General features: G+C 44.0%; 2 long non-coding RNA genes, 1 other non-coding gene and 1 pseudogene across 3 annotated transcripts in view; 2 read left to right on the forward strand and 2 right to left on the reverse strand.

Annotated features, from left to right (window-relative positions):
• The window catches only part of Otx2os1 (orthodenticle homeobox 2 opposite strand 1), a 124,061-nt gene that overhangs the window by 26,200 nt on the left and 70,943 nt on the right, over positions 1 to 26,918 (forward strand). Inside the window, exons 3-4 of the long non-coding RNA NR_029384.1 lie at positions 2,347 to 2,443; positions 4,759 to 4,922. This is a non-coding gene — a long non-coding RNA (orthodenticle homeobox 2 opposite strand 1). The remainder of the gene's footprint in view (positions 1 to 2,346; positions 2,444 to 4,758; positions 4,923 to 26,918) is intronic.
• Positions 77 to 494, reverse strand: Gm48909 (predicted gene 48909; annotated as a pseudogene).
• On the reverse strand, positions 495 to 601 carry LOC115488448. Its single transcript, XR_003951320.1, has one exon. It is a non-coding gene; the product is annotated as a U6 spliceosomal RNA (small nuclear RNA).
• On the forward strand, positions 7,476 to 26,527 carry Gm38660. The gene is made up of 3 exons (XR_874613.3): positions 7,476 to 14,586; positions 22,123 to 22,274; positions 24,175 to 26,527. It is a non-coding gene; the product is annotated as a predicted gene, 38660 (long non-coding RNA).

A 26,918-nucleotide genomic window follows, 5' to 3' on the forward strand; every position in this document is an offset into this window, starting at 1 on the left:
ACATAACTGGGACTGTGGGGTCTGAAGCTTCAAGGTAAACCAAGGGCGATCAGTATCTCTTCTTTTCCTTTTTTTTTTTCTGAGAAAATATTGGCTTTTTGGATCAAGTTGATTTTTCCAGGAAGGATGATCCCAGCATACTTCTGCTGGAACCAGCGCATGGCCTCCTCCTTGCTGATTCTGTGTTTGGCCCCAATGCAGCCTGTTCTGCGCTTCTTGTCTGCGATGCTGAACCCTGACCTACCCAGCACCACATAGAAGTCCAGGCCGTAGATCCCAATGCTTGGGTCGTATTTGATGCCCAGGTCAATGTGTTCTTGAATTCCAAAACCAAAGTTTCCAGTATCCGAGAAGTTATTTTTCCGCAACTCATACTCCCGCACCTTCAGGCCTTTCTCCAGAATTTCCTCTGCCTTGGCTCCGCGGACTGTGCAGTGAACAGCAATCTTCTCATTTCTCCGGATGCCAAAAGACCTGACAGTGTATCTAGCTTTAAAAATATGGAACGCTTCACGAATTTGTGTGTCATCCTTGCGCGGGGGCCATGCTAATCTTCTCTGTATCGTTCCAATTTTAGTATATGTGCTGCCGAAGCGAGCACTCTCCTTTTCCTTTTGACTGAAGGAAGGGCATTACAGGAAGGTTGGGACACCTTTCCTGTTTGTTTGTTTGTTTGTTTGTTTGTTTGTTTAAAGGGCTTTGTGGCTTAGGATCTCTTGTTGTCTAGTCAACTCTGGATGCATGAATAGTATTTAAATGAACACATGTTCACAATTTTATTCCTGGACATTGAAATGTGAGTTTCATGTGATTTTTCCATAGTATGAAAGTTTTCTTTTGAATTTCTACTACAATTTTAAATATGGGGGAGGAGGTCAAAAAATTAAACAGTAACATATTATTTTTTGAAAGATTTATTTTCTTTCTTGAGTGTGTGTGTGTGTGTGTGTGTGTGTGTGTTTAAAACAGTGTTTTTCTGTGTAGCCCTAGATGGCTCTGTAGACCAGGCTGGCTGAGAACTATTTAAAATTGTAAAAACCAGCCAGTCATGGCAGTGCATGCCTAGAATCCCAGCATTTAGGAGGCATAAACAAAAAGTAGAAATTCAAGGCTATCCTTGGCTAGTTAAGCTGAGCTTAAGTATCTGAGCTAGGCTGGGCTATTTAAATTCTGGTACAAACAAATAAGACAGTAAAAACATCATCAACAAGAACAAACAAACAAACAACACCAAAAAGCAGAATGTTGGGCTGTGGCGCACGTCTTCAATCCCAACCCCTGGGAGGCAGAGGCAGGTGGATCTCAGAATTCAAGGCCAGCCTGGTCTACAGAGTGAGTTCTAGGACAGCCAGGGCTACACAGTGAGTCCCTGTCCTGAAAAACAAAACAAGACAAACCCCCAAAATAAACAAACAAAGCAGGGGGTGGTGGTGCATGCCTTTTAAGCTTCTGCCTGGGGAAGCAAAAGCAGGCAGATCTCTATGAGTATGAGACAAACCCCTAACTTAAAAAAAAAAAAGGAAATAATCTCTCAGGACTGACAAGATCGTTCAGAGCGGGCCTTGTCAAAGCCTGAAGACCCGACTTCGACCCTCAGAGCCCATGTGCTGGAAGGAGAAAACACACCCTACAGTGATCAACCCCCACATCCTGCCCCCATGCGTACAAATGAATAAATGTAACTTAAATTCTATTGTCTTTTATTTATTCATTTAGCTTTTTCAGACAGGGTTTGCCTGTGTGGGATCCTAGGTAGCCTGAAACTTGCTCTGTAGACCAGGTTGGTCTCAGGCTCAGGGATCCACCTGCTTCGGCCTCCCAAGCGATGCTTTTTTTTTTTTTTTCTTTTAAAGAAAAAGAAAATATCTTTCATTCCTACAAACCAGTCCCAGTAAGTAAAGGAGGCCGCAGCGGCCAGACTCAACAGGCGCCTGGCCGCTGTCTCCCTTCAATTCATTCTGGGGCTCCAGCTAGGGAGAAAATGCAAACTACCCCAGGCCTCCCAACTGGACGGTATCAGAGGCTACCTGTGGGTCTCAAGTTACAAAGAAATAAAAAGCAAGCTGGCAGGCGCAAGACACCCATTGCACGGCTTCACAATGCCTGTGGTCCAGGTATTCCTGTTAAGCTTAGATCTAGGTTCATCTCTGTTTCCTCACTGCCAAGCAAACATCCTCTTACACTTCCTTGGGGGCAGAGCTATAAGACTTGTGTAAATGGTCCTTAGATCCAAAGAACATGGTGAAGAGACAGGCAGTGTGTCCAGAAAGCATGGACACTGATCACTGATTGTGTGTGTGTCTGTGTGTGTATACATTCATATATATGGCTACTTCTCCTATACAGGAGAAATGGCTCTGTGCATTGGTTTTCCTGGCTGACCCTGAGAATAAGCAACTCTGTCCGCTTGTTGTCTGAAGTTGTTTGAAGATGATTAGAGGAGGTGAGTGTCCCCACACTGTCCTCACTCAGGTCTCTCTTGTTCTGTAGCTGGTAGGGATTCAGAAGCAACAGGGCAGGGCAATGTGGCAGCTGAGCAAAGAGAAAGGGTAGGAAGTTACTGCCCTGCCTCCCTCTAGCAAAGTGTTCTTCGGGGTTAGGTAGACACAGATTTCTGATTCTATAGATTTGGTTTCTATATTGTATTGAAATTAAACATCAGAGAGAGAGGTCATCTTCCTCTTCCTTTCTTCCTTTTTTTTTTTTTTTTTTGGTTTTTCGAGACAGGGTTTCTCTGTGTAGCCCTGGCTGTCTTGGAACTCATTCTGTAAACCAGGCTGGCCTCGAACTCAGAAATCCGCCTGCCTCTGCTTCCCAAGTGCTGGGATTAAAGGCGTGCATCACCACTGCCCCGTGAGGTCATATTTCTTGAGCCCCTGAAACATGCTGGCCACTGTTTCAAGTATTTTACATGACCTCATCTTTTTTTTTTAAGATTTATTTATTAATTATATGCAAGTACACTGTACTCCAGAAGAGAACGTCAGATCTCATTATGGGTGGTTGTGAGCCACCATGTGGTTGCTGGGATTTGAACTCAGGACCTTTGGAAGAGCAGTTGGTGCTCTTACCTGCTGAGCCAGGTCTCCAGCCCACATGACCTCATCTTATCTAATTCTGTAGCTACTGAAGCAGACACTGGAAGTGTTTGAGGCCTCAAGTAGAAGGCTCAGAATCTTCCCTCCGCTGGACTCTACAACTAGTGTGCTATCCACTAGGCTACCATGACATGTCTGCCTGGTCAGGTCAAAAGCCTGGCTGTCACTTTCTTTTAGAATCCATATTTTAGATTCTTGCTCAGATGATGTACATTTTTATTTCCTGATGGAAGAGGGAATGAAATTAAACAATAAATAAAAGAATGTTCAGAAGTATAAAATTATAAATAAAGTAAGAGGCTGGAGAGAGGGTTCAGCTAAGAGCACATACTGCAGCCAGACAGCGATGGTACACGCCTTTAATCCCAGAACTCAGGAAGCAGAGGCAGACAGATATTTGTGAGTGAGGGCCAATTTCTTCCACAGAGTGAATTCCAGGACAGTCAGGGCTACACAGAGAAACCAGTCTCAAAACACCAAAGAAAAACAAAACCATGCAGTGTTCTTGCAGAGGACCTAGTTCTGTTTCTAGTAAGTAGTATTGTCTCCTGGAACTTCAGCTCTAGGTAGCCCTGTGCCTTTGGCTTTTCTGGTCATCTGTGCTCACATACACGCACCTACATAGACACACACACACACACACACACACACACACACACACACACACACTGAATTTAAAAATGAAATAAAATTTGTAAAAAAAACAAAAACAAACAAAAAAAACCCTGTTGCATTGTATTTCAGTTAGTACAGGGCTTGCCCAGCACAAACAAAGCTCTTAGCTAGACTCCCAGCAGTCACACAGTGAAATCAGCAAGCTTAGAAGCTGAAGGTCATTCTCAGGACATCCCCAGTCATAGGCCAGCCTCCAATACCTGAAACTCTCATCTTAAAGAAAAAAAAAAAAAGAAAGAAATCAAGAATGCTGCTCCCGAATCGACAGTACAGTATAACCATGGAAGATTCTGAAAAAAAGAGCAGTTTGTCACCACTGAACAGTGATAGTGGCCTTGCTCTCACGTGCAGCATCGATGGTGGAAAAAAAAACAAAAACAAAAAACAAAAAACAAAACCTATTAGTCTCCTCTGAAACCTGCATTCAGCAAGATTCCCTAAATAGTCCCTTCTCCTCCTGTCCTGACCCTGTGGCCTCTGGGCCTCTATTTCCTGTATAGGCCCTGAAGTGGATACTGATGTGTGCAACATCCTTTTAGGAATTCATGTTCCTTAGACAAATGGCTTCTGGGAAGAGAGTGTATATCAAATGTAATCCTGACACATACAGAATTGAGTTCGGTTAGAACCCAGCCATCCAGGGATGAAAGGTGAGTGCCTTAACCCACCATGTTATCTGCATAGGAGTTTTCTATCTTAAATGGAACAGACATCCCTGCAAAACAATACTGGGCTGAGATTAATGAGTTACAGGTGACCCTCAGACACAGGAAGGTTGACTTTGGATAATCACCCAGAAAGGTCAAGAGCTTATCTGAATTCACCACAAGTCTAGGATCTGGGTAAAAATAAAGGACAAGAAATACCCCAGGGAGAGACTTTCTTCAACCTTAGTTTGTGTTCCTGCTACTCTCTGCTAAGTGTAACCTTCAGCTGTGGTGTTTCCCCACACATCTTTGGCCCAAACTATGTCTTTGCATTGCAGAAATAACACCAAAGCCCTGAGCAATGCTTTGCAGACGTCTAGGGGCTCAGGATGTGTGATGTAGCCCAGTTCTATTTGTTGACATCCAGCTTTTGAAAGCATCAGCCTTTGAGAGTGGAACAATATTGGAGCTATGGAGTCACCTTTACCTGGAAATATCGAAGGTATCTCACTTTACTGTTCAAGGCTATCTGTGTTCATAACTCTCATCCATGAACCCAGTTGGAATTGTCTGTGTAAGGTAGAATGATACTCCCTGCCACAGTGAGGACAGTGTTGTGTATCTCATTAGTCAGAGGTAAAACAAGAATGTTTGGGGCAACTAGAGCGATGGCCAGTGGTGCAAAGCACTTCTAGAGGACCTGGCTGGATCCTCAGCACCCACAAGGTAGTTCATAGCTGTCTGTAACTTCTGTGTCAGGAGACCTGACACCTTCTTCTGGCTTCCTGGGTCACTTCATGCACCCAGAGCACAGACAAACAGACAGGCAAAAAAGCCATAAACATAAAAAAAAGAAAATATATTAAAAGCAAAACAAAACAAAAAATCCCTGTTGGGTCTTTGTTAGGACTCCACCAGCCCTGGGAGAAGCCAAGGTGCAGATGCCTCTCAGACTGAAATAGAAGTTTAGAGTGCAAAGTGGAGTTTAAAAGTGAGTAAATATCTAAAAGCCCCAGGGTGTCTCCCCTGGCAGGTAGAGCGCCGTCCAGGTGCACGTCAACAACACAGATACAAAGGCACTACCCGTAGGCGTCCCCAGTAGCCCCAAACCAGGAAGAATTGAAACCAGAGGCCTTTGGCGAGCAACCCCTAAAAACAATGGACTGAAATGGAGCATAGGGCACAAAGTTGTCTTAGGGCCCTAGAAACCTGGGCAAACTCATTAGCACATACAAAGAAAGAATGTGTTAATCAGAAGGGGGTTGGTCAGCCCTGGGAAGTCGAGAGAGAGTCCCCCAAGGCCACTTTCTCCTAGCTTTGTCCTCAGAAGACAGCATCTTGCTGAGGGCTCTCCAGGCTGGGTCTAGCAACAATTACTACGTGTTCATTTAAACAAATCTGGGTGGGGTGCCTGCAGGCCTACATTCCTCTGAGTGAATGGATCTAATGTAGATGACCTCTACGGAGAGTGGCATTGAGCCAGGTACAGACCGGAAGAAGAATTTCGATTGCAGGGTTATGGGTCAGAGAAAGTAGTCCTAGGTCTAAGAGACAGGGGTGCTTAGTAGATAAGGGGAATCCTTCAGACAGGATAAGCGTTTGGTCTGGAAGTCATACCGGCAAGATCTCGGATTGTAGCCTATTTAAGGGATGGAAAGAAAGCCGATACGTCTGGCTCAGGGAGGTTGCAGATAATAAAAGATAATGTTTATTGAGTTCTTTGTAGTTGCCAGACACCTGGGAAGGCAGGTGACTCTCTTAATTTTCATCCTATAAGATAAGCACTATCTTCATTCCTTTTGGACTGAAGAGGAAACTATGGCACATATAAGTGAATAAATCCTCAGAGTTGGAGAGCAGAGGGGCAGGCTGGGAGGCATGGGAGTGTATGGTCCATCGTATCAAAGGCTCATACTGAAGCCAGGGGTTGAAGGAGCCAGACCTTGGTATAACTAGTAGGTTGAGGATTTTGGTCTTCTAAGAACAATGTGTGGTTTTAAAAGAGTGACTGGCTCAGATGTTTCCTTGGAAGAAAATCACTCTGGCCAAAGTGGGACAGTCACTCAGCCACAGCCTCTGAAGCTTGGCGCTTGCTTCCCATGTGTCCTCTAAAAAAGAGGGAGTTGTGCTTTCCTTCCAGACTTCTAGGATTTTGTTCACCCACAGGGTGAACACACACACACACACACACACAGACACAGACACACACACACACACACACACACACACAGAGAGAGAGAGAGAGAGAGAGAGAGAGAGAGAGAGAGAGAGAGAGGGAGGGAGGGAGAGAAAAAAAGTAAAGGGGGTTGGTATCTGGTTTACAATACTAAAGATCAGGCCCTGTTTAGGCAATGGCTGTGCAAGATGGAGCCTTCTGTTTTCTCACCAGGGGGACAAGTGACAGTCCATGGCAGTGTCACTGGGGCTGAATATAGCAGCCAAAAGCTGTCCTTGTCTTTTTCCGGTTTGTTTTGTTTGTTTGTTGTTGTTTGGTTTGGTTTTTGTCCCCTACCACCTCCCATACAAAGAATTGAGGTTCAGCAGGTAGACAGTATTAGGAGTGTTGTCAGGGATCAAGATAAGGACATAAGGACAGAAACCAAAGTGAGCATTGCAGGGTCTCAGGCCTATGGAAGATAAGAAGGAAACCCACTTAGCCTAACTAGGGAGGAATAGGGAGACTAGTTTCTGGTTTCCCAGTGGGAGCCCAGAGTAAGAACCATGTAGAAGAGAGATGTCAACCTGGACCACAGGAAAGAGATAATAAAGCTTTGTGACTAACCAGGGATGGTAAGCCTTTAATTCCCACATATGGGAAGCATACACCTTTAATTCCCACATATGGGAAGCATACACCTTTAATTCCCACATATGGGAAGCATACACCTTTAATTCCCACATATGGGAAGCATACACCTTTAATAATTCCAGTGCTCTAGAGGCAGAGGGTTCACTGTGAGTTTGAGGCCAGTCTGGTCTACATTATGCATTCTAGAATGGCCAAGGTTACACAGAGAGATCTTGTCTCAAAAAAAAAAAACCCTAAATAAATAACTAGATAGATAGATAGATAGATAGATAGATAGATAGATAGATAGATAGATAGATAGATAGATAGATGTCGTGTGACTAACAGGATTCTCTGATGATCCAGTATAGTGAGAGAAAGAAGAGGTCTGAGCCCTATCCTTCCAGGTACTCCAGGCTGAGGCCAGGAGATGGAGAGACACCACCCAAAAGACAACAAGAGAACAGTTTAAGTAAGACTAACAATGAGGTTGTCAAGTGAGGTCCTTGGAATGTTTATAGGAAGGAGGTAGGAAGAATTAGGTATGTGCTTCGAGAGAATGGGAGGCATCTATAACCACAATATAATCACAGATCAGATATATTCATAACTTCTTTGAGGAATTTTGTTGGCAAGAGACACACACGCCACAGCAAATATGTGCCACTCAGAAAATAAATTTCAGCCAGACTATGCTGGCACATACCTTTAGTCCCAGCACTTGGGAGGCAGAGCCAGGAGGACCTCTTGAGTTCAGGTCAGCCTACTCTACTCTATAAGAGTGAGTTCCAGGACAGCCAGGGCTACACTGAGAAACCCTACTACAAAAACAAACAAACAAACAAACCAAAATCAACCAAACAAATAAACAACAAACAACAATAAAACCGAAGTTTCAGGAGTCAGTTCTCTCTTTTTGTTGTGGGCTCCATGGGTCAAATTCATGACATTAGGCCATGGTGACAAATGCTTTTACTTGCTGAGCCATTCCAAAGCCTTGTCTTTATTTCTAAATGAAGGAAATAAGATGCGTTTTAGCAATGGCCCAGCAGATGCAATAGGAGAGCGAGGTTTGACTTTAGTGCCCGAATGGGAAGACTGACCTGGCTTGGTTGGGAGCCTAACTGTCCATCCAAAGTTTAATAAAGAACTAATGCTGGTACTGGTGAGTCCGATGTATGAGAGTGAGATTTGGAGATTTAAGGCGCATCAGTGTTTGGACGAAATGGAAAGTAACTGAATGATAAGAAGCCAGCATATTAAGGAGACAAGGGAAGGATGCAGGAGTTGTTGAAGAGAGCAAAACGAGGAGGGATAGGGAGGCAGAGGCAGGCGGATTTCTGAGTTTGAGGCCAGCCTGGTCTACAGAGTGAGTTCCAGGACAGCCAGGGCTACACAGAGAAACCCTGTCTACAAAAAAAACCAAAAGAAGGAGAAGGAGAAGGAGGGGAGGGGGGAAGAGGCGGGGGAGGGGGGAGGAGGCGGGGGAGGGGGAGGAAGAAGAGGGATGGAGTAAGGCGACAAACCAAGGATGGAAAGCTTCCCTGTACTCTTTCTTGTGAGTAAAGTGTATGTTACTTCGTGGCACTGGGGCTCAAACTCGGGGGATGGGAGCGGGGTAGGGCTCAGGTCTGATAGGAAGGTGCTCTTCCTCTGACCTCCTCGCTTTGAAACACAGTGTGGCCAGTGTCAAGACTGGTAGGAACTGTACCACGCATGCGTTTAGCGCCAGGCCAGCCAGCAGAATTGGGCTTCTCGCAGGCACCTTGTGGAAGGGCAGATCGTTCTACCTAATTTAACCAGGAGTGACAGGTACTTTTTGCCAGCACCACAGTGTAATGAGAGAAGAGCCAGGGATTGGAGGAGCTTAGAGAGGTACTCACGGGTGGAACATAGAATCTGAGCAGAGTAAAGAGAAAACAGGGCTCTTGAGACCGGTGAGGGTACCGACCCTGAGTCAGGACCCACACTGTAGAGACAGTGAGTCCTGGTGGGATCAGAATATATACAGCTTTGTCCTTCATAAATCTCCCCAGATACTTCCTTGTTGGGCAGGGGAGATGGTTCAAGCAGGGGGAAAAGAAAAGCACCTGCCATCTTCAGTTTGATACCCGTGGAAGGAGAAAAACAATTTCCCAACAGTTATTCCCAGACTTATACATGTCGGATTCATGTACCCTCACTTACATCACACAAAATAATAACACTTGCCAGTACATTTTAGTGTAAATTGTTATTTTATTGTCATTGATTTAAGACAGAGTCTCCCTCCGTAGCTCAGGCTAGCCTTGAATAACGATGATGAAGGTAATAAGACACACACACACACAGGCACTCACACACCTCGAAGAGCTCACATGCATTTTTTTCTTCTTCCTTACCGTGCACTAGGATGGCGACCCTTCCCCCATGCACACCTGGGTGACTCTCAGTGGTTCTTCAGAGGTTTTGGAGTAAAGACAGTGTCCCCAAGAGACCAGGATAAGATGAAAAGCTAGGGAAGGAGAAAGCAGGAGGGAAAGTCTTTTAGAGAGAAAAACAATTCAACCTAAGGATTTAGTGCATGGATGCTGTTAAGAAATGTCCTTGTGGGAAAGGTGTGGTGGGAACATGACAATCACTTCACTGGGGACTGTGGCTCTCCTAGGCTGACCAGTGCTTTTGTGTGTCGACCACAAGGTGGGTATTTACCTAAAGCTTATCCTGCAGGAATTCTCCTATTTGTGGATTAAGTCAGCTTCCTATCGCTGGCTCTCTGGTCATTAACCAAGTGTGGACTTTTGAATCAGAAGCAGGCCCTTTAATCAGTCTGGACTGGCCTTTCAGTGTACATGTGATAGAGCTGAGCCCTAGCAAGGTGAAGCCTGCTCTTTCTACGTCAGTGCCTTAATTCTGGGGCTGTGTTCCTGCCTCAGGCTGTGGTCACAGCACCGTCCCATGTTTCTGTTGAAGATCTGCGTCTTATTCTGAATTAAAAGCTCTTGGAATCTTCCTTGCTTTAAAGTTAAACTGCTTCTCTCATGGCTCAGGAAACTGGAACGCTGGAACGCAGGAAGTGCAACAGGGAGATTTTTGGGTGTTTTGAAAAGTATCTGATACACATACACGTATACGTGTACATGTACACACACGCACACTCGCTCACACACTGTGCGTGTGTGTACACCCCTCCTTCCACTATGTGGGTCTTCAGGCTTGGCACAGCATCTTTCCCAGACCCTTTGCTCTTTCTGACTTTTGAAAGAAGTATTTATGTGTTTGATGTGCATTAGTGCTTTACCTAAGTGTGTGCCTATGTACCATTTGCATGCCTGGTGTCTGTAGAGACCAGGAGAAGGTATCGTAGCCCCTGAAGCTGGAGTTATAGGCAATTGTCAGACCCATAAGTAGGTAATGGGAATTCAACCTCTGAAACAAAACAAAACAAAACAAAAAACAAAAAACAAAAACCAGCAAGGGCTCTTAACTCTGTCCAACCTCACACCGGTAGTTCAGGCTGGCCTTGAACTTGAGATCCTCCTGCCTCCATTTATTTCCCTTAGAACTCTACCAGAGATCATTTCCATGGCTGGCCTGGCTTGTTTCTCAAAGTGGATATAAACTATACTCAAGGAAGTGAGTATGTAGCTGAGCTGCAGAATACTCACGGCCACAAGGCCCTCGGTTCTAGACTCAGTCCTAGAAACTAAAGTAAATGTTACCCATAAAAAGGAATTGACAGAATGCTTGCCTGCTGTGCATGAAGCATTGGGTTCAATCTTCTATCACATAAACCAACATGGTGGCCCAAATTTGCAATCCCAGCACTCAGGGGTAAGGGAGGAAGGATCAGGATCGACCTGGGATGCAGTGTCTCGACAGAAGGTCAGGTTGGGGATGAGGAAAGATGTTCATTTCTCTTGGAATAACTTTTATACAAGAAAATTGAACCTGGAGTGGTTGTTCGTGCCTGTAATTTTAGCATTAAGAGGCCGAGGCAGGAGAACATCTGTGAGTTGGAGGGCAACATAGTGAGTTTCAGTACACCATGGGCTAGAGAGACTATTAACTATCTGGACTATATTAAAAAACAAAAACAATAACAAAAACAAAAACAAAAACAAAAACAAAAAACCAACAAGCTGGATTTGTTGCTGCACATCTTTATTTAGTCCCGGGGCTCGGGAAGGAAAGTCAGGAAGATCTCTGAGTTCGACGAGACCAGCCTGGTTCTAAAGAGTGAATTCCAGGACAGTCAGGGCTAGACAGAGAAACATACAAAAACTAAAAACAAAAACGAAACAAAACCTCCAAGCAACCAAAAAGGAAAGAGGGGGAGGGACAGAGTAGTAGGTGAACTACTATAGAGCCTAGCTAATGGCTCAGGCTATCCCTGTGTGGTCACTTCAACTGCATAGTGTTCCCTGTGTACCTACTATGTTAGTTAGTGATATGGTCTTTGGTAGATTATTTAACTAATTTGACTTTTTTTTTTTTTTTACACTGGAAATGGAACTCAGGACCTCCTACCTTCTAGACAAGCATTATACCAGTAAACTATATCCCCATGACTGTATTATTTTCTGGCAAAAACATAGGATTATTATTTTTGCCCAGAGAGTCCTCTACTTGAAAAATATTCAATTTGACGGACACGCAAAAGTATTTGGCATATAACAGGTGCTTAATAAATGTGTTTGGCATATAACAGGTGCTTAATAAATGCGTTTGGCATATAACAGGTGCTTAGTAAATGCTGCTTACTCTTTTTACCCTTCATGCCAAGGCTCCAGAGGTTTAAAAGTTCATTTGTAGGTTTTGAGCTGTTCAGAGCTGCAACAGTAAGGCCGAGGTGGTTATGATTAGAGCCATTTGATATTGTGTATTCAATTTTGTAATGTAACCTGATATCAGCAGCCAAGATCTTTGTCCTGAAGGGATTTCAATAGTCAGCAAAGTGGGCTGATTTAACAGCCGTTAATTCTGAGAGTATGTTCAAGTTCAAAGTCTGTCTGTTTTAAATGTAAATTGCTCTTTTTCATGTATTTTGTATTGGAATTTAGGAACAAATGCTGTCACCTCTCTTTCTCTTTGCATGGGATCGCAGGCGCTTTTATTATCACAGAGCCCTATTATTGTGATACCTCACACAGGGAATGCACACTCTGACATTAGGCACCAAATTGCTGGAATATCCTGTGTTTTCTATTCATTAAAGCCCCAAAGTACTATGTGCAAATTCCCTTACTTTAATTACACACCTCAGGGATACACAAGCCAAAAAAAAAAAAAAAAAAAAAAAAAAAAAAAAAAAAATGGAGGCAGGCAGACAAAAAGCCAGGTCTTTGCCAAAAAACCCCCAGCCCCTAAACTGGTAAACACTTATTTTCAGCGGAGATATCTGCTATTAATTCCTATAGTGACTTTCCCAGCTGAAATAATGAGCTCTCAGAGCACAAACAGGAGCAGCAGGCAGCCGGCCCATCTCCTATTTGCGTGTTTGTTTCTCAGCAGTTGAAGAACGTTTGTGTATTTCCCCAGTGCGGAGGCTTCAGGTGTCTCTGTTTTCCAAAGAGCCGGTAGATTGATTGGTGCCCTGAGAAGTAAGGGGAGGTGTAAGGAGGGGGGGCACCAAACCAAACTGTTTATTAGGGCCCAGGAGCAAAGTGTCTCTATCTACCTTATCAACTTACTGAATTTACTGGGGAAAAAAAATCAGATGTAGAAGAGAGAATGTGAGATCTTTTAGGGAACTTTCAGGAATTTTCTGGAGGATAATTTAACATTTTGTTTTGTTTTTGAACTTGTGCTTGGGAACCAAAGCACTGAACTAAACTCTCAACACCCCAAACTAACAGAAATTTATTCTAAACTAATGAATTAAAAAAAAAAAGTATTGCTCCATTAAGCAGATTAGGCAATAAAACATATTAGAAAGATTGAAGTGCCCCCCCCCTGCCGCCCCAAACCCGGTCAGGATTTTTTTTTTTAAATTCTGTGTAATTACAAGCTTTGGAATGTAGGCAATAAGAAAAAAAAATAGTCCCCCCCACCACACACACACACACACACCACACACTAGACAAATTTGACATTTGACAAAGACCAGGATAATTCACATGTTCACTCAGTTTCTTACATGTGTGTAAAGCTTAGACTAAGAGGTACTTGGCGTAGAGAAGCACCCAGAAAGGCTTCCTGGAGAGCAAAGGAGAAACAGTTAAACCAACACGTGAGCCAGCAAAGTCAATATATTGATTAATTCCTATGACCACAGAGCTATCTACTTAACAGTCAATTAACCATTTAACATACTTCTTGATACAAAAGAAGTTAAAAAGATATAATCAATAATTGCAGGTTTAATTGTCCTTTAGTGTAATCGTGGATACAGGTTTTAATCTATTGTCAAAGAATGAAGTATTTACCATTTTAATGAAAGTGTGACTTTGATTACCGCCAAAACAAGAGAAAAAGTTGCTTGTCTTCACAGCGTTTAAAAAAAAAAAAATCAAGGTTTAACCACGTCTGAACCTTTCTTCCTAAATGAAATTTTTAGCAGATACATGATTTTTTTTAGCAATGAATAAATGAATAACATGTATAAGAATTTTTTTTGTTCCATAAGCAGCAGCAATGCCCTATTAACTTTGACAGACAACTTGGCATTCGCCGTTTTAAAATCCAACGTGGGATAAAGCTATGCATTACTAGTCTCCCTACATTTTTGTCAAGAGATGAACATTTTGCCAGATTTTTAATAACAGGCCGGGAGCTCTGTCAGTCAGTTTGTTTAGCCCCTGCAAGGTTTCGCCTGTGTCTGTCTACCACCCCACTGGGTGGAGCCCCGCCTGTCCCAGCTCCCTGCACTCCTCCCCTGCAATTACGCAAAGTCAACAGCAATCACTCCCACCGCCTTGAGCTACCTGCACTATCAACAGTGCGGATTCCAGGCGGACAAGCTTTGTTTGTCTCTGCCCCAATTAGGACTTTTTTTCTTCTTCTTCTTCTTTCCCCTGCCCTGGTAATTTGGCACCAACGCCCTGGGTGGACCAGATAACTCTTTTAAAAAAGCGCGTTCAAGTCATTCTTCGGCCCATCCCCCGCTCCTGGCCCAACCCAATTAATTCTTGCTCCGTCCTCTTTTCACTACTTCCTATACCGGCACCCCCACCCCCCAATCCGAACACCCACCCTTTCCCCCAAAAGGGACTCTTAGGAAGAAATTGAAATCTGGCAGAAGGCAAGTGCAGCGGCTAACTGCTAACTAGTTACCATGCCGACTGGAGCCTGTGCTGAGGAATGCAGGCTGCCACACCGAACTCAATGAGAAGAGGAGAAAATGTGCAAGCAGCACTCCTTTGGTCGTGATGCTGGGGAATCCGAGACAGGGCTGTTGGTATGGAAAAATCTCACTGCATGCAATTTGCAAACATGCCAACTCAATAGCATGTGATAGGCGCTGCATGGAACTTAGACGTCTTGAGGTCTTAAAGGGCTGAACAGGGATAAGAGAAATGCTGTGTTCTGTCCCATGATCAACATGTAAGAAGGATGGGGTTTATTAATTTGACATGAGAATCTGTGCACCTATAAAAATGACTAACCTTTTCATCGGTCTGCTTCTTCTGAGTCCAGTCGTCAGGCCTGGTGTACTTATTTTCGGTACTTTCCTTTGGACTGGTCATTTCAAAACCAAAACCAAAAAACCATTTCTGTTCTGAAAGTCAACAAAAGAACTCACGGGACTTTGGGACTGTGTTTTCAAAGAGATCTGAGGATGAAAAAAAAAAAACCAACAAAACAAAACAGGAAATGCCTCTGAGCATGCTAGACAGGGTGGCTTTAATTTACGTGGAGCAAGATTGGAGGCAGGAGACAACCTCAGGCCAGCAAGATTCAGCTGGGGTCCCCGATAGAGGCTGGCTGGTGTTTCTACCAGGCTGCTTTCAGGGAGACCCCTTTGGTCTGGAGATGAAATGATTTTTACTTAATGTGCCAGGGACACCGAGGAGGGGAGATTCCAGGCTCATCGGGACATGGTGACTCTGTCCACACTCACAGAATCCTGTCCCACACACTGATGTGAATCTGGGATTTTCCAGAGTGGGCAGAAGCCTTTTCTAAAGGGAGGGTGACTCGGTATTATGCCTCCTACCTCACCTCACATCAGGACAATTTCTGTCTGCATGGATTTTTGGTCTTCCACATTGGTTGGTTCCAAACTGTCCTGCACATCGCTGGCAAAATAGTTTCCCCTGCTTGCCAACTCAACCCTGTCTTTTCATGGTTTCATGGCCCAAGGCCTCCCTATGGCTCCTCATTGCCATGGCAACCACATGTCCTGAATTTTTTTTTTTTTCAGGACTTTTTTTTTTTCCCCCTTCTTCTTAATTCAAATATTCTGTCATGTGGTCAAACCATGTGTCAGATCATATGCCAAAAGATATGTCCTGATTTTAGTTTTTAAATACGGCTACGAATCGCTCCCAAGACGCCTGTTGTTTGTCCTCTTCTATCGTCAAAGCTAAGGCTTCTCTTTCGACCTCGTGTTTTTAGTACTTGTAGAGTTACCGTTACGATAAGCATCACCACGGATGATTTTATGCCCGTGCAGAAGAACAGATAGGAGATATGATGCCCCTGTATGGTTGAGAAAATTTAGGGACAATCTGGTTACCGCTCATTCCCATGGTGGCCAGATGACAGACTCCCAGCTGAGTAACTCTCCTGTCCTTTTCTCTCCCAGCATGCCGTGCTTTTGATTCTAGATTTGTTTACTATCTAGGTTCCAGAAAAGTCTCTCAGGAGACTGACTGTAGGAGACAGGCTCTCTCCTGAATTAAGCTTCCTGTCCACTTGTGAAGATAAGTAAGAATGAGGAGGAGGGCTTTAACTAGAATGTCTGGGTAGCCAAAGGCTACCACACACGTTTGTAAATGGAGAAAGAGGTGGGGATGCCAGAGAACCAATTTAATAGTGATATTTAAAGATAAATTTATTTAACTAAACATGTGCTTCTTTTTTTGTTTTTTGTTTTTGTTTTTGTTTTTGTTTTTCTTTTTCTTTTTCTTTTTCTTTTTCTTTTTTGTTTGTTTGTTTTGTCTAATTTTGAGACAGAGTTTCTCTGTGTAGCCCTGGTTGTCCTAGAACTCACTCTGCAGAACAGGTTGGCTTCGAACTCACAGAGACCTGCCTTCCTCTGCCTCCTGAGTGCTGGGATCACAGGGTATGCACCACCACCATGCCTGACAATTTTCTTATTAAAAATTTTCAAATATATATTCTGGGGGCTGGAGAGATGGCTCGGCAGTTGAAAGAGCGTGCTGTCCATGCGGAGAAACTGCATTCTGTTTCCAGTACCCATATCAGGCAGTTTTCAACTGCCTGGCTTTGGGCAGCCAAACACCTTCTTCACTCCATGAGCGTGCACCTTCCTAAATATTACAGAGATAAAATACGAAGAACACTTTAACAATGTTCTGAGAACTTTTATGCTAGGCTTCCCAACATGGACAAGTCCCTCGTTTCTGACCACTTTTCTCTGTGCACTTGGGATTAACTCAGTCTTGCAGATGCTAGCAAGGGCATCTGTTTTGTTCAGTCCTCACTCTTTTTTTTTTTTTTTTCTTTTTTCTTTTTTTGGTTTTTCGAGACAGGGTTTTCTCTGTATAGCCCTGGCTGTCCTGGAACTCACTCTGTAGACCAGGCTGGCCTTGAACTCAGAAATCAGCCTGCCTCTGCCTCCTGAGTGCTAGGATTAAAGGCATTCGCCACCATGCCCGGCTTGTCTAGGCATCTTGACTGATGATCAATGAACTTATTTAGAAATGGGAACATAATCGCTTTTCAGCCTTTTGGCTAAGATCAAGTGTAGAAATGGAAACGTTACCAGAGCTACTTTGAAAACAGGAAGAAGCAGGTAGATTATTTTTGGCTAGACGCTAATGGAAGGGATTGTTATTAAGCAGAGAGGAGGTTTACATTCTAATTGTTGTATCTTCAGTCTCAATGCTTTGACGAAACTGGATGGGAAGAGGCAATGATAAAGGGCTGGAGCTTCAGTAAGTGACAGTCTACAGCCACCCCAGAGACAGCTTCTTGGGCAGACTGTCCTCCTGCTGTGACAGTATCTTAGCTGTACACTGTGAAGCTCACCCTTCTCTGTTAGGATAACTAATTATGTCTGCACAAGAGCTATTGGAATGGAAGGTAGAGAGACTTTGAGTCAACGGTCCCAGATTCTTGCCATGATCAAATAGAAAACAAACTTGGAAAAGCCCAAATACACAGATGTTGTTTCACAATTTCTTTTTTTAAAGCCCTGATGTCTCTTTCAGTCTTTCTTTTTTTAATTTATTTCTTAACTTTTTATTTTTTTTAAATGATTTTTTTTTTCATTTTATGTGCACTGGTCTTTTGCTTGTGTGTATGCATGTCTTTGTGAGGGTTTCTGATCCCCTGGAACTGGAGTTACAGGCAATGGTGAGCTGCCATGTAGGTGCTGGGAATTGACTCGGGGTCCTCTGGAAGAGCAGCCAGTGTGCTCTTAACTGCTGAACCAAATCGCCAGCTCCCTTGCCACCTCCCCCTTCACATTCTTAATTGCTTTATAATTTAACTTTAAACTCTACTATGCAGATAATATTAAGAAAAGACACACATGTTTACCTGGTCATACAGGAGGTTTTGGCTGGAGAATTGAGAAGAGTTTGAGGCTAGCCTGTGCTGTAGTGAGAGAGGTCCAGACCTGCTGGACCACTGTGAGACCCAATCCCCCAAACACTCATGGTCCTTCTGCCATAGTCTACCATGTGCGATGATTACAGTAGAGGTGGCAAATGTTCGCAAAACTGCAACTTTTTCTTCCTCCTGGAACTCACTATGTAGAACAAGCTGACCTGGAATTCCCTGAAATCGGCCTGCCTCTTGACTCCCAACTTCAAGGATGAAAGGGATACACCAACACGCTCGTTTTAAACTGGAACTCTCGGTTGTTGTTGTTAAGACAGGTTTCTCAAGTAGCTCAGCCTGACCTGGAACTAGATGTGTAGCCGAGGATAACCTTGCCCTTTGGTCCTCTGATTTCCGTGTTCTGAGAGCTGGGGTAACAGGTGTGTGCGGTGCTTGGCTTATGGTGCTGAGGATTGAACCCAGGGCTACCTGCATGCTACGCAATCATTCTATGATCTGAGCTGCCACCAGCCCTAAACTTGTTTCTCCTGTCTGCAGCACTGGAGACATAACTCAGGGCCACCATATGCCATCCAGCAATGGAAGTATCCAGTAACTAAGCATGATTACTCAATATTCGGAGAGTGATTTCCAACATTTGGGTCATGCTTATACTAAAATATATTATTGGAGCCATTTAGTAATTTTGCTAAGTACTGGCAAATTTGTGCCTGGGTGGTAGGCGTCTGAGTTTTCATCCTCTGGCATGAGCAGATAGATAAGGTTAAGTTTTAGGGCACTACCATCCGCACCATGAAAACTCTGCTGAGCACACACATGCCCGTCGGAATGGGTTGGTTGCTATGCTAAGTTACTTATATACGTGGGCACTGTCCTTTTGGTCTTGGTGGACAATAAGAACAGGACAGTATCAACAGTGAGAAGCCAGATAAAAAGAAAAGGAAACATGAAAAGCTTGACAGACATCAAAGGAGCGTCTACAGTAAATAAAGTCCTGGCATTCTGGGGACAGCTCGTTGTTAGGAGCTGACACAAGACCACAAACATTTCACAGAGGTCACTGGGCAACTACTCACATCTGTTTGGAAGCAAAACAATGATTCAGGAGTAAAGGAATCCCTGCTTCTCTTAGCTTCCAGAGCTCAGCGAGACTTCCCTGAGAAATAAAAAGTTAGATGTAGGACAACACAAGCTTGCGTTTTACCATGTGCACCTGTTACCATGTGCCTGTATGAGCGGAGAAAGGCTTTTTTTTTTTTTTTGATTTTTCGAGACAGGGTTTCGCTGTGTAGCCCTGGCTGTCCTGAAACTCACTTTGTAGACCAGGCCTGCCTCTGCCTCCCGAGTGCTGGGATCAAAGGCGTGCACCACCATGCCTGGCAAGAAGGGCATTTGTCCAGAGTTTGCACCTGACAGGAACAGTTTGCCATCAGTGATGAGTGGAACCCAGAGTAAATTATGTGGCTGCTGCTTCAATAACAGAATGACTGTGGTTTTTGTTTTTGTTTTTTTGTTCTTTTCCCCCTGGGACAGGGTCTTTCTATTAATGCATCTCTGACTATTATGGAACTCATTATGTAGACCAGGCTGGCCTTGAATTCACAGAGACCTGCCTGACTCTGCCTCCTGAATGCTGGGACTAAGTCAGGTGCCACCACACATAGATTATCTTGGTTCTTGTTTGTTTGTTTGTTTGGGTTGCAGTTGTTTTTCTGTTTGATAGAGTCTTTCCTAAACGTGATCTGGACTTTTCTACATTCCCAAGGATCAATTTGAACTCTTGGTCCTTTGATCTCTATTTCCCAAGTACCGGGATCACTGGACAGGCATGTACCAACATGCTTGGCAGGGTTTCATTTTGTGTAAATTTCCAATTGTCCAATGTGACGAGTGGCAGGATTTGTAACGCCTTTGGTTGTTCTAATGAGCACCGTGATGAGAGAGCTACATTTCTGGCTTAAGTTACCCCGTGTTCCATATTTGTCTTTTGCTGCTATGCGCCTCCGCTCTCCAGTTCTCACAGGATGCCTTGCTCTCCTTAGGTCCATGCACTTATCACACTTTGGAGAAAGTGCATGTTGAGACTTCAGTTGGCATTGCTTATCATTTTTGTATGCACCTGGAGAGATGTGATCTACTTTCTGTTGAGCTTTCAATCCTTAACCGAAGGAGTATCACCTGTTTTTGTTTTGCTCTTTTGTGAGCTTTGATAACGTTTTGTGTTTTTCGACAGTTTTTGATGTCGATGGGTTGCTAGCCCACAGCTCACTGTGCAGAAATGGAAAACTCAGCGACATTCTCCACCTGGTGTAAAGAAATGCAGTTAACTTGGGTGTTTGGTTCCTGTCTCTAACAGCCTTGCTGAAGGATGGCTTTTGTCTTAGGTTTTCTGAGAACAAACATCGCTGTCTTGAGTACGAATGGTTTCTTTTCCTCTTTCTCGTTCTTACAATCTTTTGTTGTCTTTTTCCTGGATCACCTTGTTTATTAGAGCAATTGGTACCATGTTGTCTGCAAATGTGGGTAAGCACCCCTTAGAAGAGACTGGTTTTGGTTGGACAGTGGTGACACTCATCTTTAACCCCAGCATTCAGGAGGCAGAGGCAGGTGGATTTCTGAGATAGTAGCCAGTCTGGACTATAGAGTAAGTTCCAAGACAATCAGAGCTACACAGAGAAACTGTCTTGAAACAAACAAACAAACAAACAAGACTCCTGGCCTTAAGCGAAACATTATAATAATTCATATTAAATGTGATTTATAAGCTCAGGAGCTCAACCAAGGTAGCTCTTATTAATTAAAGTTTTGAAAAAATTTAGTTTTATTTGTTTTGATTTTATTCCCCTGACTTCTTTTTTATTTTTATTTTTCCTTTTTCCTCAGACCTGGGCATTAAACCTAGAGTCTCACAGAAGCTAGCCAAGTGTCCTACCACTAAGCTTTCTTCTGAGCATAATGTAGGTAGATAGAGTTACATAAAATATTTTTATACATTTCTTGTTTTTTATCCCTTCATCTATGCAGCATGTGTACTTTTTAATTTAATAATGTTTTTTTTTTGTTTTTAAGACAGGGTCTTTTTCTCTGTTAGCCCTGATTATTCTGAAACTCTGTAGACAGGCTGGTTTTGAATTTACAGAGAACTGCCTGCCTCTGCCTAGAACTAAAGGCCTGTGTCCCCACACCTTGCTTTGATTTATTTACATATTGACTTTTTAAAGGTATCTCTTCAAGGGCACGCTGGCCTAGAACTGGAGATTCTCCGGCCTCAGCCGCTTTGGGGTTCGGGTTATATAGACCTGCAGTTCCACACCTGGCTTTATTATGCTACCATCCATCCAGTTTGGGAATCAAAAGTTAGGGAAATCCTTTTCAAGTGCTGAGTGGCAGTCACTACCTAGTAGGGATACACCCTGAATTTGACCACCCATATCTCAAGATAAACATAATAGCTGAAGGGTTTGTCCTCTTTCTCCTTTGGAGCCATTTGTTCTAAACAGTACATTTTATGTGCTCTGGTTTTTCTGGTGCTGGTCTGCAAGGACCTTATGCAGGGAGATGTGTTCAACAAGTAAGCCAGTTAGTTCTCCAACACACCTAGAGTTTATATAGTGAAGGCTTGGTAGGATTTTGTTGACATAAGTCTGATAGTTTTATTTTGAGGCTTTTTTACAGCTGATCTAGTCTTTGCAAACAAAACAAAACAAAACAAAACAAAACATTTATGCCTTTTAGTTTCCTCTTTCTTTTGCTTGGCTGTCCTTTATTTCGATTTGTAGACCAGTCTGGCTTCAAATTCATGGAGGTTCACCTGCCTCTGCCCCTCGAGTGCTGGGGTGAAAGGCGTGTGCCACCACCACTAGGCTTATTATCATTTTATAATGCTGACAATGAAGCCTAGGACTTGTGCAGTCTAAGAATCTATGAATGTGTTTCATGATTAGCCTACACCCTTAGCTCTTGGAGTTATTGTATGTTGTTTCTACATATATGGCTCTTCCGAGGCATAGGATGCAGCTTCTATCACCGAAATGATGGCAATGGGTGGCCTTTTTCCTAGTCTTCCCTGTCACCAGAGGTCAAAAGTGTTGGCTTTCCTCCGGTGTCTTCATTTCTACATGCTTCACAGGAACTCAAAGTCTCGGTCTTCCCTTCTCATGTGGGTGTTAAATCTGAGTCTCAAAATGGCACAGCTGTTCTCCCCCATCCTCACACTTCCTTTTTTTGGTTCTTTTCTTAGATGTTTATCTACAGATTAAACATTTAAATTGTGGGTGTATGTATATTATACCATCACCTCTAGACACTCAGAAGAAGAGGATTTCAGCTTACGAAGCCTTCTGTCTTACCAGGGCTTGTCTTTGCTCGTGATACTGTGTCAGGAAGCAGAAGGTAAGGTCCCTTCTTGTGCCCGAGCTGTTTGTACACCTGCCATCCCCCAGCAGGGACTGGAGAATCCAGGCAGAGCCGGAAAATGGCAAAAAAAAAAAAAAAAAATGGTTGTTACTGACTTATCTTCCAGGGCTTTTCCTTCCATGTCCCCTGTCCTTTGGAACATCCTGTTTCCCGTTCCTCCACAGGCCTGACCTTCCGGAGTGCTCAGAGGTCTTTTAGAGACTAGTCTTTGTGTCTTGATGCTTTGTGTGGAAATTCATCTCACCAGTGTCTCTGCACTGTCCAAAGTGTCCAGGTGACAATTAGCTAATCTGATAAGCTCATTCATGCTAATGTGCTAATGAAAGAGGACTACAGAAGATGGCTGTCCCTCCCTATGTCCCAATCAAAGACTCTTCTTTTCCTGCCAGGTGACATATGTGAATAGCAGCAGTGAGCTTCTAGGGACCATGACCCGGCTTTAGTGGTCTAGCCTAGAGAATTGACGTTAACAGAATGAGATTTTTTTTTTTTTTTTGGTTTTTCGAGACAGGGTTTCTCTGTGTGTAGCCCTGGCTGTCCTGGCACTCACTTTGTAGACCAAGCTGGCCTCGAACTCAGAAATCTGCCTGCCTCTGCCTTCCGAGTGCTGGGATTAAAGGCGTGCGCCACCACGCCCGACTTGATTTATTTATTTTTTATTGTATATAATAAGTACACTGTAGCTGTCTTCAGACACTCCAGAAGAGGGAATCAGATCTCATTACGGATGGTTGTGAGCCACCATGTGGTTGCTGGGATTTGAACTTTGGATCTTCGGAAGAGCAGTCGGGTGCTCTTACCCACTGAGCCATCTCACCAGCCCGAGATTTTTTTTTAAAGTCAAGTAAGGAAGACGGCTAAGTTGAAGGAGGTAAAAGCAGATCCGCATCAGGGCAGAATGACCCCAGACCATGACCTGGGAATGTCTACTAAGTGAGCATTGTGCTAGCTTTTTCATATCCAAACAACGAAGAAGATTTATCAGAGTGTACCTCGGCTGTATTAACATTCCGTGTACTGCAAAACACAAGGGACATTGGTGTTATACCTATAATCTCGGCACTTGGGAGTGGGGCCAGGAGGGAAAGGAGTTCAAGGTTAATGTTAGTGACACAAAATTCAAGGTCAGCCTGAACTACTTGAGAGTCTGTCAAAAAAAAAAAGGGTCGGGGGAAGGGGCTGGAGGGATGGCTCTTTCGTTAAAAGCACTTGGTTGTTCTTCCAGAGGACCAGAGTTCAATTCTCAGCACCCAAAAGGTGGCCCACACGTGTAACTCCAGTTCCAGGGGATCTGACACCCTCACAGAGACATACATGCAGGCAAAACACCAATGCAGATAAAATAAAAACAAATCATTAAAACAGAAAGAAGGAAAGGAAGAAAAGAAACCTGAGAGCAAATAAGAAACAGGACTCAGGAGCTGGAGAGATGGCTCAGTGGGTAAGAGCACTGACTGCTCTTCTAGAGGTCCTGAGTTCAAATCCCAGCAACCACATGGTGGCTCACAACCATCTTGTAATGGGATCTGATGCCCTCTCCTGGTGTGTCTGAAGACAGTTACAGTGTTCTCATATACATACATACAATAAAGAAAGAAAGAAACAAAGAAAGAAAGAAAGAACAAAGAAAGAAAAAAAAAGACTTACTTTAAAAAAAAAAGAAAGAAAGAAAGAAAGCTGACTCAGCAGAACCCAAACCATATTTGGTACATCGTTAAATACTGATTTATTTTTTCTTTTTCTTTTTGTGAATCTCCTGGAGGAAGTCTTTTGGGAACAGACAAACATGATAAGCCCTCGACTAGAGACTAAAACTTGCAGTGTTGTCTTCTCTCAGGGCAGAGATGGGCTTGTCACGGCTGTCTCTTGTTCCCAGGCCTCACACTGCTCATTGACTGGGTGACTCACAGTTATGGAGAAAGGACTAGAGCTGCAGTGCAAAGACTATGCACCACTCCACCAGCTCGACCACACCACTGAGCTCCTTATGTGCCCTGCAAAAGAACACTCAATTCTAAGGCCAAGCAAACCAGCCCGAGGACCTGAATTTGGGCCCCAATACTCAGGTAAAAGCCAGGCACAGAGGTGAGCAACTATGTCCCAGAGCTGTGGTTCCCTGAGTAGTCAGTACAGCCAGCTGGTAAGCTCCAAGTTCAGTGCCTCAAAAAAAAATGTGGGGACTCATAGAGGAAGATGCCACCTTAGCGACTGGCCTCCACACGTGTGTCTTCCTTAGGTTTCTATTGCTGTCATAAAAATGATGATCAAAAGCAACATAAAATAAATAAATAAATAAATACATACATACATACATACATACATACATATTTAAATTTTTTTTAAAAGGACCACTTAGGGAAGAAAGAGTTATTTCAGCTTATTGCTTGTAGTAAGCCCATCCATGAGAGAACTCAGGGCAGGAATTCAAGGCAAGAGGCTGAAGGCAGGGACTAAAGAAGAGACCACGAAGGAGTGATGCTCACTGACTCTTTCAGTTTGCTGTCTCCTGCCCTGGGACCTCCCTTTCCGCTATGGGCTGGATCCTTCCACACCAATCATCAGTGAAGGAAACACGCTACGGGCCAGTCTGATGGATGCATCTACTCAAATGAGTTTCCATCTTCTCAGATGATTCTTGCTTTTGTCATGCTGACAAAAACAAACAAGCAAACAACAACAAAACTGCATTGCCTATACATGTGTATCCACACGCACACACACAAACACGTATGTGTTTAAAAAAAGAACTTTAGTTTTTAAAAAATGGAATTAAAAAAACAAAAGCAACAACAAACCATACCTGGGTCCATGATGGTGTCTTTTTTACATCCACTTTTTTTTTTTTTTTTTACCAAGTGAACATTCCGTCCTTTACTCCGCTGTAGGGTCTGATGAATGAGAGAATGGCTTCAGCAGCAGTGTGTTGTCATAGCCGTTGGCTGTTGAAGACTAGCTTCTTTGAGTTCACTTTTGAGGCAGGACACAATGGTAGCTATCTCCTTCTTAGATCCCATTTCTCTTAGCATGCTTTCTTCTCTGTTTCCTCCCTTGAGGCTAACCATGAGCTGTATGATCGGCTTCTCTTTTGGTAGCTTGCAGCCAGTGAAGTTGCTCTTGAAGTACTGGCAATCTTCTTGCCTCAGCCTCTGGAGTGCTGGGCCTATGGGTGTGTACCAGCTTCTGGAGTGCTGGGCCTATGGGTGAGTGCCAGCCTTTGGAGTACTGGGCCTACGGGTGAGTGCCACCCTCTGGAGTGCTGGGCCTATGGTGTGCTCTACCCTCTGCAGTGCTGGGCCTATAGGTGTGTGCCACCCTCTGGAGTGCTGAGCCTATGGTGTGCTCTACCCTCTGGAGTGCTGGGCCTATGGGTGTGTGCCAGCCTCTGGAGTGCAGAGCCTATGGTGTGCTCTTCTCTCTGCAGTGCTGGGCCTATGGGTGTGTGCCACCCTCTGGAGTGCTGGGCCTATAGGTGTGTGCCAGCCTCTGGAGTGCTGGGCCTATGGTGTGCTCTACCCTCTGGAGTGCTGGGCCTATGGGTGTGTGCCAGCCTCTGGAGTGCAGAGCCTATAGGTGTGTGCCAGCCTCTGGAGTGCTGGGCCTATGGTGTGCTCTTCTCTCTGTAGTGCTGGGCCTATGGGTGTGTGCCACCCTCTGGAGTGCTGGGCCTATAGGTGTGTGCCAGCCTCTGGAGTGCTGGGCCTATGGTGTGCTCTACCCTCTGGAGTGCTGGGCCTATGGGTGTGTGCCAGCCTCTGGAGTGCTGAGCCTATGGTGTGCTCTACTCTCTGCAGTGCTGGGCCTATGGGTGTGTGCCGGCATCTGAGCCGTCTTCTTGGCCATTCATTATGTTTTTAATGACTCTTGAAAATATGGTGTAAAGTGGTTCAGTGCTAGCCTCTGCTACTTATCAACTTGGAAGCCAACTGCGTCTCCATGAGACACTGCATAGTGCAGGGGTTGAAAAGAGAATGGGCCCTGTAGGCAGGCTCCCATGCTTAAAGGCTTCGGTGGCCTTGTTGGATGAGGTGTGTCACTGGGGGCCTGCTTTGAGAGTTCAGAGGATTTGTGTCCTTCCTAGTGTGCTCTCTGTTTTTTGGTTGTAGTTTAAGATGTGAGCTCTTAACCCTGCCCTGCTCTGCCCTGTCTCTTGCCTGCTCCCTGCCTACACCTCTGCTTCACATCGTGGAGCAGTGTACTTATGTATAATAATAAATAAGTACAGTGTACTTATGTATAATAATAAATAAATCTTTGGGCCTGAGCGAGCGGGGTTGGCCAGAACGAGCAGAAGTCCTAAAAATTCATTTCCCAACAACCACGTGAAGACTCACAACCATCTGTTACAGCTACAGTGTACTTACATACATAAAATAAATAAATAAATCTTAAAAAAAAGATGGGGATCAATTCCTAACACCCATATGATAACTCACAGCCATTTGAAATTCCAGTTCCAGGGGCATTCTCTTTTGACCTCTAAGGGTACCGGGCATTCACGTGCACAAGCAGATCAACCATACACATAAAATTTTAAAAAATCTCTTCAAAATGATTATTATTATTATTAAAAGCAGGGGAGTTAAATGGCAGAAGAAGCTGAGGATGACGACAACTGATTGA

The sequence above is a fragment of the Mus musculus genome, chromosome 14 (assembly GCF_000001635.26).
Source record: "Mus musculus strain C57BL/6J chromosome 14, GRCm38.p6 C57BL/6J".
Lineage (NCBI taxonomy): Eukaryota > Metazoa > Chordata > Mammalia > Rodentia > Muridae > Mus > Mus musculus.